Genomic DNA, 15841 nt, shown 5'->3' on the forward strand with positions numbered 1-15841 from the left:
CCCTTCCGCCGCGACCCGTCGCGTCAGCGCGCGAGGCGGCCTAGCTCCGCCCAGTTCCTCGCCCCACCCCAGGCACACGAGGCCTCTACTGCGGCTGCGCGGCCCGCTGGAGCACGTGCGGCTTCTACTGCGGCTGCGCGACCTCGGCGCGCGCGCATGCTCGTCGGCGTCCTAGGGCTCCTCCCTCCAGCCTAAGTCCCTCGGGGCGACTGTGCTGCCTACGCTTTCCGGTGAGTTTTCTAGTTGGTTCCGTGGTGTAGCGGTGACGAGCTTTCAACTCTGTGTCTCTGCTCTGAGAAGCGGCCCACCTTCTTGACCTACACCTCACTCCTGACGTCCGTATTAAAGAGCTCTGACGGGTTCTGGAGGCCGACGACGCTGCGTTCTGTTTCCCCCCGGGGCCCTGTGAGCTCAGAGCCCGCAGGAGGACGTGTCCGCCTGTCCCGCGGCTCTCGTGGGGGGTCCGGAAGCCCCGTGAGTGCGGCTGTCTGACGGACGCTCACCTTGCTAGGGCCGGCGGCTGTGGCCACCCGAGCTTCCCCGCGCCCAGACCCACCCTGCCCGAGAATCCAGAATCACACACAGGTGCCCCGACAGGGTGAGCGTCCAACGCTCCTGACGAAGTCCCCTTTGGGGAAAAGAGGCGCTTGCCCTTGAGACCCAGAAAAGGGGTCCGTCCTGGGAGGACATTAGCGCCGTCACAGCGAATGCCTACCGGTTTCAAAGCCAAAACGTGGACCTTTGGATGAGTTCCTAGCGCAGGGGTTACTGCCTTACTCTGTGGCACGCACAGGTCTGGGCAACAGGGACACCTAGGAATAGAATAGACCCAGTTCCTGTCCTCAAGAAGCTCACAGTCTAGAGGAGGCAGTAATTCACTTGGAAACGAGAGAATTTGGGAGTAGTGGTAAGTGCTGTCATGTGAACAAAGTACAGGCAGAGGACTTAAGAGGACAGCCTCAGGAGGCCGTGTTTGAGCCTAACCTGTGAAGATGGGAGGGGGGCATTCTAGTTAGAGGAAAATAGGCTTCAAGGCAGGAGCAAGTTTAGGATATTTAGGGAGCAGGTAGAGGGCAGGTGTGGCTAGAACATCTTAGGGAGGAAAATAAGCTGGGACCAGTTAGACCACAATTAGCGTTCTGTACCAACCATGGAAAGATGTTGAAAGGTTAATTAAAAGAATAAAAAAAATCATTAAAACTTTTCTGTATGAACCTCTCATATGTTATACTGGAATACGACTGCTGAGTTTTGGCCACCTCAAAAAAGTAGTGGAAGTGAAATATCTACCAAAATGCTAGAAACTTCCTCCTGTGGCAGTGTCTGGGCGTCATTGAGTTTATGCTGTATGTGAATCGTTATGCTAGTTTTTGTGAGGGCCGGGATGTAAGGAGATACGTGCTTGCTCTTTCAAGGAATTTAGAAGCTGAGAATCCCTTGGTTTGATTGGACACCTGTTTTATGCCAGGTATTGTGCTGGGTAATGGAGATGCTTTATTCACCTTTAGAAAACATTATGAGATAGTATTTTAGCATGCTTTAGAAAGGGGAAAAATGAGATTCAGATAGCCAAGCTAAGTGACTTGTGCAAAAATTACCCAGCCTGTTTGCAGAGGCAAAGTCTGGTCTTCTGTTAACACTGATTTTCTAGATAAAAGTAAAAAAGTTGGGGCATGGAGACAGTCTTTATGACAAATAATTGTTCTCTTTTATTAATGGAAAGAAGGAAATTATCAAAATATAGACGATGTTTAGAGACGGAAATAAAGAAACTACAGATTTGAATACTAGGTATACTACAGTTAGGAGGTGTTCTTTAAAGTCCAAGGAGGTAATATTAAAATTAGTTGCCAGCTTTATATAATAGTTGTTATATGTTGCAGTCTCTCCCCAAATGATGTGGTTGTTGAAAGTATAAATAACTTTTTAAATGTGGATAAATTTGTTACATGATTTTTCAGTCATTAAGAAAAATTGTGATGTTTCAGATCATTTCTTGAACTTTTGAAGTCTTCCCACAAATGTTCACTGATTCCATCATCTGCATAACACAGTTCTTGCTCATAGTTACGCAAATCTTTATAAAATAAACAAGACAATCGTCTGGATGGCACATACCTCTGAACCAGTATGCAGTATAAACAGTGTCTCCCTTTCCTATTGTTAAGAAAATTATTTAATGGTACTTTTTAAAATATGATAAGGAAGACTTTATTTAGGACCCTCATAATAGCTGTAGGAATCACTGCAGTGGGATTTTGCTACAGGGGAGAGAGACTGGGCTCAACTCTGAAAACAGCAAGGGCAAGTGGGAATTTATAGCCAAGAAGCAAGGAATTGGGGGAGGGGGCGACGGGAGGTGGGAATCAGTGGTTGGAAAATTGCTAAGAAGAAACCAGGGGTAAGAGATTCTGGCTAAAGTGACCTAACAGAATTCTTGCTGAAGACATGATCAGAATCATCTGGGAGAAGGTGGAGGATGGGGAACCTGATCAGATAGCAAGGATGATCAGATAGCAAGGATTAGGGGTGCTTGCTAAAACTGGATTTTACGACTAAGTGCACAGATAAGCCTAGGCCTGACTAAAGTTTGATCAGGCAGAGAATCTTTGTAATCATCAAAAGATTCAGTTGAGAAACAGGATAGATTAAAAAAGTAACCAGTTTATTTTTCTTGAGAGAAAATACACTAATTCAAAATTAGGTAGCTAGAAAACATGAAATCTACATAACAAAACAAAATCCTATAGTACATCTACTTAAAGGATAAAAATGGCAGAACAAAAGAATTATGAGGGGAACTGGAAAGTAGGAAAGACGAACCAACACTCAAAATGAGAAAGAAGGACATATAAGGAAAAAGACTACTCATGATAAGAAAGACTAATGGATTAACATCTCCATTGTGTGACATTTTCTTACAACTAAAGATGAACCTTGTGGTGCATTTTTGTAAATATGGATATAATGTGGAATATAACTTATTAGTAATTGTGTCTAGGTATTAAAAAAATCCAACCTCTTTTTATAAGCCTGATGTCTCTTGTTCTTTGTTCTAACTTTCAATTCTCAACAAAGGTAACTTTTACACACAAGATATCCAGTTGAATTAAACTATGGGGCAAAGAGCTCATTACAGTATGAATGATGGTAGATTTTACTGAGGCAAACCAAAAGATTTCTGAGCACAAGCAGTGTTGAAACACTCATTTTATGCACTGGTTAATAGCACAACTCTGGTTAAAGAAGTTTGAACAGTTCTTTAAATCTGCACTTCCCAACCCCTGGGCTGTGGACTGGTACCACCAGTCGGTGGCCTGTTAGAAACTGGCCTGCATAGCCCAAGGTGATCAGCAGGCAAGCAGGGAAGCTTCATCTGTATTTACAGCTGCTCCCTATCGCTTGCATCACCGCCTGAGCTCCGCCTCCTGTCAGATCCATGGCAGCATTAAATTCTGCATTATGGTGAGTTGTATAATTATTTCATTGTATGTTACAATATAATAATAGAAGTAAAGTGCACAGTAAATGTGCTTGAATCATCCCCAAAACCATCCCCTCCACCCAACCCCGGGGCTGTGGAAAAATTATCTTCCATGAAACCAATCCCTGATGCCAAAAAGGTTGGAGACCACTGCTTTAAATATAATAATTGAACTTAGCCTCCCTCCCTGCAGCTAAAGTAAGGTTTCTTAACCTGGTATCCAAAGGCCTTTTGGTAGGGCTCCAGGGAATTTGTGAACTACTGAAATTATGTACATAACTTCAAGTCTGTGTACTTTTTTCTTTCATTTGCCTTGCTTAACTCTGCATTTTGCCATCCCGTTTCTTTTTTGTTTACCCCATTCCGGAATAATCTTGATTGAGAATATGTCTATGAAAACTAGAAATATTCCCAAGAATGCTTTAGTTTTGTTAAACATCAAGACATAGATCAAAATGTGCTGTGGCGGGAGAAACAGAGTTGGGCTTTGCAGTGGAAAGACCTGGGTGTGAATCCTGGCACTGCCACTTGCTAGTCTGAACCTTGAGAAAATTAATCTCTCAGAGACCTCAATTCATACATCTAAAAGAGGACTACTAATATCTACATCTACAACAGATTTGTTCTAAGAAATAAAGATGAAGTATAAAAGCATCTGTGCTACACATTACCTGATATGTAATAGGTGTGCAGTGAATGGGAAACATTTAAAAGCTTCCATAGAACACAAATAGTAATTTAAGATATAAATCCCTAGAGGTAACTGCTATCTTTGATCACTATTATTCTTATGCATAAATAAGAATGCATTCATACATGTCTTCATATGGGCTGTGATAATTCACCTTTTCCCTGCAGTGCATAATAAAGATTTCTGTGTCATCACCAACATTTAGTATTGTCAGAATTTTTATATTTTGCTAGTTAATTGGTTTTAAAGTGCTACCTCATGTGTATAGTTAGCATTTCCTGCAGGGTAAGGATCTTTTCATATGTTGACTGCCCATATTATTCTTTCCTCTCTTTCCTATTGGTCTTGTTTTTTTCTTTTTGACTTGCAGGATACACATGCACACGTATATATTTACATATTCTGGATTTGAATTCAATTTTCTTTAATACTTTGAATATTTCCGTCTGTGGATTGTTCTGTCACTTTGTTTATATCTGGGTTTCTCAACCTCTGTTGTATTGACATTTTGGGTCAGATAATTCTTTGTTGTTTGTGGGAGCTGTTCTGTGCCTTGTAGGATGTTTAGCAACATCACTCACCTCTATTTGCTAGATGCCAGTAGCAGCCCTCTAATCGTGACAATCAGAAATGTCTCCAAAACGTTTCCTGGTGTCCCCTCGTAGGCACAATTTCCCCAAGTTGAGAACCGTTGGTATATAGTGAGTCTGTTGTGCAGAGTTATTTATCTTTCAGAAAATTTTATCTTGCTGACATTTTTTGAGTTTTTATTATAGGCCAGGCAAGACATAAGTGTTTGACATGAACAAAGCCTAACGTATTTACTCATCTCAACAACATATGACATAGGTGCTATTATTATCTCTACTTTATTATAGAGGAGAAATGTTGGTTTTTGGTATCTTCTTTCAGTATATTCTTCATTCAGTGTAATGTTCCTTCATTATGTTTTTGAGATTCATCAATGTGTGTAATTCAATCCTTTTTGTTGCTCAGTGGTATTCCTTTGTATGGATATATACCAGCATTTGTTTATCCATCTGCCTGTCAGTGGACTTTTGAATTCTTTTCAGTGTTTGGTCGAGGTAAATCAACTATGACTCTTTGTATAGAAGTTTTTCTGTGGATATGTTTTCATTTTTCTTGGGAAAATTTCTTTTGGATTATAAGGTACCTGTATGTTTTAGAGGTTGTCCAGTGTCTCTATGAGTGTCATGGCACAACAAAGAATGCTCCAGACCACAATCTCAGGCTGAAGGAGGAGGAGAGACTCTTTTCCTCTCAAAGAGCTCTCGAACCTCTCCAAATCTCTGTATTTATGGTAGTGAAAGGCGTATGTGTTTACAGTAAGGAACGTATAGATAAAATCTTTGGTGTCATACAGTAAGCACATTGTTCTAAACAAATATATTTAACTATATACATTAAATTTATAATTATCTTGTTATTTCCTTGTTGTTCATTAAGGCTGTAGAGAAAGGGGCAGGGACCCAATGGCAGTCATGCTTCCATACATTCCAAAATCTGCTGTGTGCAGCCGGCTGATAACAATTATATATCCCAAGTTCTGTTTGCAGGACTGCCAGATTTCCACCTTTCTCACAGTCCCTTTTCCAGGACTTTGTGCCTTTTCTAATATCGTCTATGTATGTTTAACTATAGGAGAAACTACTACATCAATTTTGTAAGTGGTTGTACCATTTTACATTCCCACTAGCAGTGTATTGAGAGTCCAGTGGCTCCATATCCTCATCAACAGTTTTAGCCATTCTAGCGAAAATGTGGAATCTCATTGTACAAGTTGTTCCAAAAGTCTCCATACATAGGAAAAATAAACTGGTATTTTATATGTTTTGTTTTTAATATTTTTATATTTGCGTTTTTTTTTTATTCTTTCAGATACCCTAAAATAGCAGTCCTCAACATTTTTGGCACCACAGACTGTTTCTGTGGAAGATAATTTTTCCACGGACTGGGGAATAAGGAGGGGATAGTTTTGGGATGATTCAAGCACATTACATTTATTGTACACTTTATTATTATTACATTGTAATATATAATGAAATAACTATAAAACTCACCATAGGTTGGGCACACTTGCCCTAAAAGAATGCCACTGTCAAAAGAAGATCACATTGATATAATACCGATGGCTGGTTCGGGGAGCCGTTGCAAGGTTGCGATGGACTTTAACGGGAAACATGGCAAGCACATTACACACAACACTGTTGCCAAACTTACTGAGAAGTTCAAGAAAACTGGAAGTGTTGTGGATCAAGAGAAGTGGACGTCCACGGACATCCATTGACGAAGGCACAACTGTGGAGGTACTGGCAGCATTTGCAAGGAATCTGTAAAACATACGATTATCTGCAGAAACCGTGTGTCCAGTGCATTATGAAAAATGGCATCTATATAAAATGCAAATGTTACACCATCTTAGTGAAGATGACCCAGATAAGAAGCTTGAATTTTGTGAATGGGCTGTAAACAAATTGGGTGAAAACAAACTTCACAGCCAAGATCTTTACTGATGAAGACAATTTTATGTTGGACAAGTCAATAACCAAAACCTACATTACTACAGTGATAGCAACCCAAACTGGATGAATCTGTCAGAAATGCAAGGTACTGGAATAGTGGTGTGGTGCAGGATATGGGGCAACAGAATTGTTGGACCTGTTTTCTTTGACACAAGTCTTACTGCCGACCTTTACTTAAACATGCTACAGGATAACAGTGCCGTCTGTCTTAAATGAAGATGGAGAGTTTCCATCTTATTTTCAACATGCCAGGGCACCACCTCGTGGTACAGTGATGGTTGGATCAACAGTTTCCAGTTCATGGATTGGTTGCCGCAGCCCCATGGAATGGACTGCAAGAGCCCCTGATCTTTCCCCACTCAACTTTTACTTGTGGGGACCCTTAAAATCTGTGCTGTACAAGGGAAAGATTAGAAATGTGAATCATTTACAGGAATGCATTTGAAATGCAATTGCTTGCATGACAACAGATATCTTGGAATGTGTTCACCATGAATGGGAGAGAAGACTGTGTGTGTGTGTGTGTGTGTGTGTGTGTGTGTGTAGAAAGAGGTGGCCAACACATAGAGAATATTTTGTATAATTCTGTACTGAATATTTGGTAAATGTATATTTAGCTACAATTTCCCATCTTTCCTTATGTATGGCAACCTTTGGGGATACCCTGTAGTTTAACTTGAATTCCCCTGAAGACTAATGATAAGTATTTCTTCATGTACTTATTGGTCATTTGTACATCATCTTTTGTCATGTCTGTTCAAATCTTTTGCCCATTTTCAAATTTTATTATTGATTTTTAAGAGTTCTTTGTATATTCTAGATTTAAGTCCTTTCTCAGATGTGTCTTATGAGTATTTTCTTCTAGTCAGCAGTTTGCCTTTTTTCATTGTAATGGCAATTTCAAACAGCAGAAGTTTTAAATTCTGATGAAGTGTAATTTAGCAATTTTTTTGTTTTGTGTGTACGTGATGTAAGAATCAAGATCGATTTTTTTTTTTTTTTTTTTGTATATGGAATTCCAGTTGTAGCTCCAGTTTCTAAAAAGACTGTTCCTCATTTGTTTAAAACAGACGTCCTCAAACTATGGCCCGAGGGCCACGTGCGGGTGTTTTTGCTCGTTTGTTTTTTTACTTCAAAATAAGATGTGCAGTGTGCATCGGAATTTGTTCATATTTTTTAAACTATAGTCCGGCCCTCCAACGGTCTGAGGGACAGAGAACTGGCCACCTGTTTAAAAAGTTTGAGGACCCCTGGTTTAAAATCTGTTGACCATATGTACGTGGGTCTATTTCTAAACTCTGTTCCATTAGCCAGTGCACTTATTATTATGCTGATAATACCATACTGCTTTGATTACTGTTGATTACTATAACTGTACAGTAAATCTTGGAGTTAGGTAGTCTAATTCCTCCCAATTTCTACATTTTCAAAATTGTTTTGGCTCTTCTGGGTTTTTTTGTTTTGCTTTGTTTTCATTGTTGCATTTCTGTAATCATTTAAAATAATCTAGGATGGGCAAGGTGGCTCATGCCTGTAATCCCACCACTTTGATAGGCCAAGGCAGAGAGGATCCCTTGAGCCCAGGAGTCCAAGACCAACCTGGGCAACATAGACCCCATCTATACAAAAAATGAAAAAATTAGCCTAGTGTGGTGGCACATGCCTATAGTCCCAGCTACTCAGGAGGCTAAGGCAGGAGGATTGCTTGAAGCCCAGGAGTTTGAGGCTGCAATGAGCTGTCATCATGCTGATGCATTCCAGCCTGAGAGACAGAGTAAGACCCCGTCTCTGAAAATAATAATAATCTTGTTAATTTGTACCAAAAGAAAGAAACCTGATACAATATTTATGGGAATTTCATTCAATCTATAAAACAAGGAAATTGACATCTTAAAAAATGTTGAATCTTTTTTTAAATTTCAGAATATTATAGGTTACATAAATTGCCCTTATACCATGAGTCAAAGCCATAAGTGTGCCCTTCCCCCAGATAGTGTGCATTGCACACATTAGGTGTGAATTTACCCATCCCCTCCTACCCCACCATGTGCTTGATTTCCAATGAATGTTATTTCCATATGTGCACGTAAGTGTTGATCGATTAGTTCAAATTTAATAGTGAATACCTATGGTGTTTGTTTTTCCATTCTTGTAATACTTCACTTAGAAGAATGGTCTCCAGTTTCATCCAGGTAAATACAAGAAGTATTAGTTCACATTTTTTAATGGCTGAGTAGTGCTCCATGGTATACATATACCACATTTTATTAATCCACTCATGTATTGATGGGCAGTTGGGTTTCCACATCTTTGCAATTGTGAATTGTGGTGCTATAAACATTCAAGTGCAGGTATCTTTTTTTATAGAATTTTTTTTCCCTTTGGGTAAATACCCAGTAGCGGGATTGCTGGATCAAATGGTGGGTCTGCTTTTAGTTCTTTGAGATATCTCCAATCTACTTTCCATAGATGTTGTACTAGTTTGCATACCCACCAGCAGTATATGAGTGTTTCTGTCTTTGTGCATCCACACCAGCATTTGTTGTTTGGGGACTTTGCGATAAAAGCCATTAATTTTTTAAAACAATTTTCTGTAGAGATGGTCTTGGTATGTTGCTCAGACTGGTCTCAAACTCTTGAACTGAAGCGATCTTCCTGCCTTGACCTCCCAAAGTGCTAGGATTGCAGGCATGAGCCACTGAGCCCAGCCCGGTAGCTGTTCTTTATTACATTATGGATATTCTTTTCCTAGTTTAAGAGTTTTTGCCATTGTTGAGTATTGAATTTTGTGAAATGCTGCTTCTCTGTTGAGATCACCATGTTTTTTCTTTGTTCTGTTGATGTGATATATTCTAGTACTAGATTTTCTGATTTGAGTCATTTCTGCATTTTTAGAGTATACATTAGCTGATCATGTTTTATGTTTTTTATTTCACATTTGTTAACTGTGATTTTAGGATAGGTTTGCTTGATAGTTGAGACAATTTAAATTGTGAAGATGAGAGATATTTATGAATAGTGCTCATTTTAATTTCAAATGGTAAACTAATGGCTTATTAATTAACTGGCTTAAAGTAAAGATGATCTCTATGTAAGATACATCATTATTTTCACCCAAGAGAGGTTTTCTTAAAACATTTATTTTTGAGTAGGTAATACAATCATGTTTCATAATTCAAATTGTGTAAAAGAGTATACAGTGATATCTCCCTTCTGTTTCTGTGCTAACATCTCCAAAATCCAGTGTTATCAATTTTTTTTTTATTTTTCTGGAGATTTTGCATACATAAGCAAATATATTTTATTTGTCATTCTCTTTAAAAAAAAAAAAAGTAAATTGCAGTATATATACCATTCTGCATCCTACTTTTTTCTTGGGGAATGTATGAGTTCAGTCAGAGAAGTGGGACTGCTACTGTGTTGTGGATGGCATGGCATTTATCAAATGAATTGGCCTTCACACAGTTGTAGGAGTTGCAGGGGAAACAAAGGTTCAGAGGGGAAAGTTGGACAGTGAGAAAAGGAGTCACCAGACTTTCTGAAAGACTAGTCTGGTAGACGAGTCAGAGCTTGTAGTAAAATCTGAAAAGCCAAACACATCCAGCTGTTAAAGGGAGATTGTGAAGAGGGAAGGGTCTGCGAGAGACTGTTGCCTTGTGTCATCGTTACCCCCGGAGGAGCTGCTGATAGTAGTTGGGCAGGGTATGCTTTCCGGAAGAAGAGCTGGACTGGAACAGAAGAGCAGAGACAACCTGGAGCCTTCCAGGTACCTTTGTGTGTGTTCATCACTGTATCTGAATCCCAAAATCTTCACTGAATAATGGTTGCTGCTTTACTGCTACCTTCCAAATCTTGTGCAAATTCCTTTTGGCCAAATCTAACTCAGAACCATACAGGGAAGGAGATTTTGGAAAACACGGTTCTAGGCTTAACTGTATTGCCACGGCACAATTCAGCATAGAGAACCTTATATATTGATATGCAAAAGCTGCTCCATCTTTTTCCACTTTTTTTATTGTGGTAAAATACACGTAACAAAATTTACCATCTTAACCCTTTTAAGTGTACAATTCAGTAGTGGTAATTACATTCATAATGTTGCACAGCTATCACCACTATCTGTCTCCAAAAACAAATTCTGTACTCATTAAACGATACTTCCCCATCCACCCTACTCCTAGCCCTGGGTATTCACCATTCTACTATTTACCGCTATGATTTTGACCACTGTGTACTTCGTATAAGTGGAATTATACAGTGTTTGTGTTTTTGTGACTGGCTCATTTCACTTAGCATAATGTCCTCCAGCTTCATCTCTATTGTAGCAAATTGTAGAATACCTCTTCATTTTAAGGTTGAGTAGTACTGTGTTGTCTGTATATACCACATTTTGCTTATCTACTCATCCATCGATGGGCACTTGGGTTGCTTTCATGGTTTAGCTCTTGTGAATAATCTGCCACAAACATGGGTGTACAAATATCCCTTTGCGACCCTGCTTTAATTTTTTAATTTTTTAATTTTTTGAGGAACTACCACACTGTTTTCCTCAGGCATGACCAGGTTCAGTTGCAATATTTTTGGGAAACTTATTTCATAAGAGGCAATGTATTCTTCCATCAGGACACACGTATCGTATGTTGTTTCTTTTTGTTGTGCTAGCAGCTATTACTGCTAAATCCTTAGCTTCATTCATTTATTAGGGACTAGAAAACCATGGTATTCCTATTTAGTCGTTTCTTGATTAATTGGCTAGAATACTTCTATAAAGAGAAAACCGATTATTTAGCAGTGCAGTTATATAGGAAAGGGAGAATAAACCCTTGATTTATGTCCCGTTATTTACCAGTTCTCAAAATGAGAATTAGTTTCCTGTTATCCTCAAAAGGTGATCATTTACTATTTCTTGTTGTTGATGTCAACAGATTGAAGTACTGATGTCTATTTCACTTACTATGCTTATTACTGCCAAGACTCTATCTTTGGCCAGTCAAGTCTCTTCACGTTGCCTCATGAGTCCTTTTGATGTGTTCCTAGTAGTCTTTGATAACTTCTTAGTATGACAAGATGTAGCATCAAAAGGCTATTCTTATACATTTTCTATTTCTCCAGACTGAAATATGTCATTTTACTAACCTTTATTTCTTTTAGTGGCAAAATACTACAGCACAGTCTTATGCAAGGTATATCATGACTTCTGGGTTTGTCATTATTTTTAGGCCTTTTAGTAGCTAGGGCTAAAAAATTTTGTACGTTTAAATATACAGATAATGCATACATATATAAACTATATGAATAAGGCAGGAACACTTAATATATTATGTAAACACAATTGACCCTGGAACAACACGGATTAGAACTGTGTAGGTCCACTTTTATGTGGATTTTTAAAAATAAATATATTGGAAAATTTTTTGGAGATTTGAGATAACTTTTAAAAACTCACAAACTGTGTAGCCTAGAAATATTGAGAAAAGAGTTTGGTATGACATGAATGCATAAAATATGATACTAGTCTGTTATTTACTACTGTGAAATATACACAGATCCGTTATAGAAATGTACACAAAGACCATATATGGCACCATCTGATGTGACACCAGTTGAGAGAAACGTAAACGTAAAGATGCAGTATTAAATTATAACTGCATAAAGATAACTAATGCATACTGTACTGCTGTAATAATTTCACAGCCACCTCCTGTTGTTGCAACGAGCTCAAGTGTTAAAAGAGTCCGCTTAAAACTTGCCATGGTGCTGATCCTCTCCAGTAAATTGTGTAACAGTAAAAGGTTATTTCTCGCAATTCTTCTATATTTGTTATGGTGTTTAGTGCAATACTTTAAACCTTGAATAACACCATGGGACCCATATGAAGTGCTACCAGTGATGCTGGAAGTCCTCCCAGGAAGCCCAGAAAGAAGTTAGGACATTACAAGAAAAAGCTGAATTGCTTGATAGGTACTGGAGGGTGAGGTCTACAGCTGCAGTTGCTCACTACCTCAGATATATGATTCATCTTGTAAACAGACAAAAAATTTATGGAATTTGTAGATACAGTACTATAAATGTATTTTCTTTTCCTTATTTCCTTAAAATTTTTCCTCTGTAGCTTAAAAGTACAGTATATAATACATACAACATATAAAATGTGTTGACTTATCAGTAAGGCTTCTGGTCAACAGTAGGCTGTTAGTAGTTAAGTTTTGGAGGAGTCAGAAGTTTTATATGGATTTTCAACTGCATGTGGGAGTCAGCACCCTTAACACCTGCATTGTTAAGGAGTCAACTGTAAAATTTATATATCATCTAAATATGTGATTTAACACATTCTGTTAGAGGCATTATGTATAAATAATGGAATATCTAAGCCTACAAATAGTACAAATAATATACAATAGCTTTTTAAAAGATAAAGTACCGTGTTTCCCCAAAAATAAGACAGGGTCTTATATTTTTCCTCAAGAAGACACCCTAGGGCTTATTTTCAAGGGATGTGTTATTTTTTTTAAGTACGGTACAGCAATCTACATTTATTCAAATATAGTTAAGTCATCTTCTTCTGGAACATCATCATAACTCTCCAAACCCCGAATTCCATCCTGAATTTCTTACAACTCTATTTCCTTTAGAACCATTGGTCCCAGTCTCTCATGTGGAGCAATAGAGCTCTCATGGGGCAGATGAGAAGGGCTGCTCGTCATCTTTACAGCTCCACGACGAAATGCATGGGTTGTGCAGACATGCTGTGTAGCCACGCCCATCACTAGGTCTTATTTTCAGGGTAGGGCTTCTATTGCGCAAATGCTTAGAAATCCTGCTAGGGCTTATTTTATGGGTAGGTCTTATTTTCAGGGAAACACGGTTCATTATGAATTTATACTTTTTTATACTAATTTATACTAACTTCTAGCTGTAGTTAGACTATATCGTTTTTATTAATACTTAACCTCTTACCTTCATCTCCTTTCCCAAAGAGAATCCTGGTTTCTTCTAATGAACTATCTTTTGGATTTCTCCCTCCCCATCCTGCTTACAGTTCTCATCCACAAAATTCTATAAATTTTCAGTTTCATTACTTTTATGATTTAAAGGATATCAATTTTTGTTGCTAAATTAAAGTGTGTATTTTGAAATACATTGACTTAATAGAATTTTAAAAGCTACAAAGAGCCTGGGAAATACTTGCTTCAGGTTTTCCCAGTGTAGAAGAGCGACACCACTTAGAATCACCTGAGAATCTTAGCGAGCCAGCATGAAGGCAGAGAGACGAAATGTAATGTTTCATTCATATGCATTTTCATTTTTGCATTTAGGAAATATTTATTGAGGCCCTCCTGTATTCTAGATACTGATGATACTTAGTCACATAGGCAGACATCCACAAGAAAGGATGCAAATCACTCAGTATTTTATCGAAGGAAATATTTTGTTGAAGGAAATTTCTAAAATGGATGTTGAATTTTCTCCATTTCATATTTTATGGCAGAGTGTTGCTTCATCATGAAATTTGGGTAGTGCTTTACAACAAGGGGCAGATAATATTTAAAGTAGTAGCTTGAGAAGTTTAAAAATTTTTTTTCCTACAGAACTACTGGGTTGAATAACCTCCGTAATCTTGTGACTATTTGGTTGATATTGGTTCTGTGACTAGATCAGGGTGAGGTGATTACCACTACTGGACTCAAAAACAATATAATTTTTATTGTATGCAAACATCTTTTAAAGACTGATGGTCATCCCCATATATGCATGTGTATTGGCTTTCCTCGGGATTATTTCTGTTAATGCCAGCATGTTACACAGTATTGGGAAGAATATTGACTTTGGAGGTAGGAAAACTGGCTGCAGCGTTTATACTATCTGAGCCTTATCTTTGATATAGTAATAATATATATTTTAAAGTGTCTTATAAGATTAAATGGAAATTTTTTAAAGCATATTAACATTTAGTAGGCACTGTACAAAGGCCGGCCTTCTCATTTTCTTAGGTTCCATATCTGAAGAGATGTTCTTAATTATCCCCACTTCCTCTACCCTCCAACTAGGGTTTTCTTTGTCAAGTTTCTCATATCTATTTCTTTTCTATTTGCATGAGTACCATCTAATCCATTTTACCCTAACCTTAACCTCATGCACGAACTATTGCCATAATGTCTATTGTAGTAGTATAGATGGCTATTTGTTCTTTTTTTTTCACATTTAAGAATTCTGGCCGGGCGCTGTGGCTCACGCCTGTAATCCTAGCTCTTGGGAGGCCGAGGCGGGCGGATTGCTCAAGGTCAGGAGTTCAAAACCAGCCTGAGCAAGAGCGAGACCCCGTCTCTACTATAAATAGAAAGAAATTAATTGGCCAACTGATATATATATAAAAAATTAGCCGGGCATGGTGGCACATGCCTGTAGTCCCAGCTACCAGGGAGGCTGAGGCAGAAGGATCGCTCGAGCCCAGGAGTTTGAGGTTGCTGTGAGCTAGGACGCCACGGCACTCACTCTAGCCTGGGCAACAAAGCGAGACTCTGTCTCAAAAAAAAAAAAAAAAAAAAAAAAAGAATTCTGTATAAAGTATTTCTGACATAAGAAGAGAGGTAAGAGACTAACACAGTGAACATCTGTGTGCACGCCAGCTGAAACACGGACCGTTGCTAGTGAAGTTGGAGCCCTCGTGAATCTGCTTGTGCCTCCCCCGTCCTGTTCCATGCCTCTCCCCCAGGGCTACGGTCCCGAATTATGATATATTAAGCTATTTAAAAAACAATACACTTATCTGGTCAGTATTTTATATTATAAAAGTTTTAAGTTTCACATTTTAAATTTGGGTCTCTAATCTACCTGGACTTTGTTTTTGTGTTATGTGTAGGGATCCAGTTTTTTTTGTTTTGTTTTTTGTTTTACTTTTTTTCACATGTATAATAAATAGTCTTGGCCGGGCGTGGTGGCCGACACCTGTAATCCCAGCACTCTGGGAGGCCGAGGCAGGAGGATAGCTCGAGGTCAGGAGTTCAGGACCAGCCTGAGCAAGAGTGAGACCCAGTCTCTACTAAAAATAGAAGAGGTCAGGAGTTCAGGACTAGCCTGAGCAAGAGTGAGACCCAGTCTCTACTAAAAATAGAAAGAAATTAT

General features: G+C 38.7%; 1 long non-coding RNA gene across 1 annotated transcript; it reads left to right on the forward strand.

Annotated features, from left to right (window-relative positions):
- The first annotated feature begins 119 nt into the window (after positions 1 to 119).
- LOC109729877 (uncharacterized) lies at positions 120 to 15612 on the forward strand. The gene is made up of 3 exons (XR_012914271.1): positions 120 to 230; positions 6075 to 10484; positions 15271 to 15612. It is a non-coding gene; the product is annotated as an uncharacterized LOC109729877 (long non-coding RNA).
- Positions 15613 to 15841: the final 229 nt, after the last annotated feature.

This window comes from Microcebus murinus, chromosome 22 (genome assembly GCF_040939455.1).
Source record: "Microcebus murinus isolate Inina chromosome 22, M.murinus_Inina_mat1.0, whole genome shotgun sequence".
Classification (NCBI taxonomy): domain Eukaryota; kingdom Metazoa; phylum Chordata; class Mammalia; order Primates; family Cheirogaleidae; genus Microcebus; species Microcebus murinus.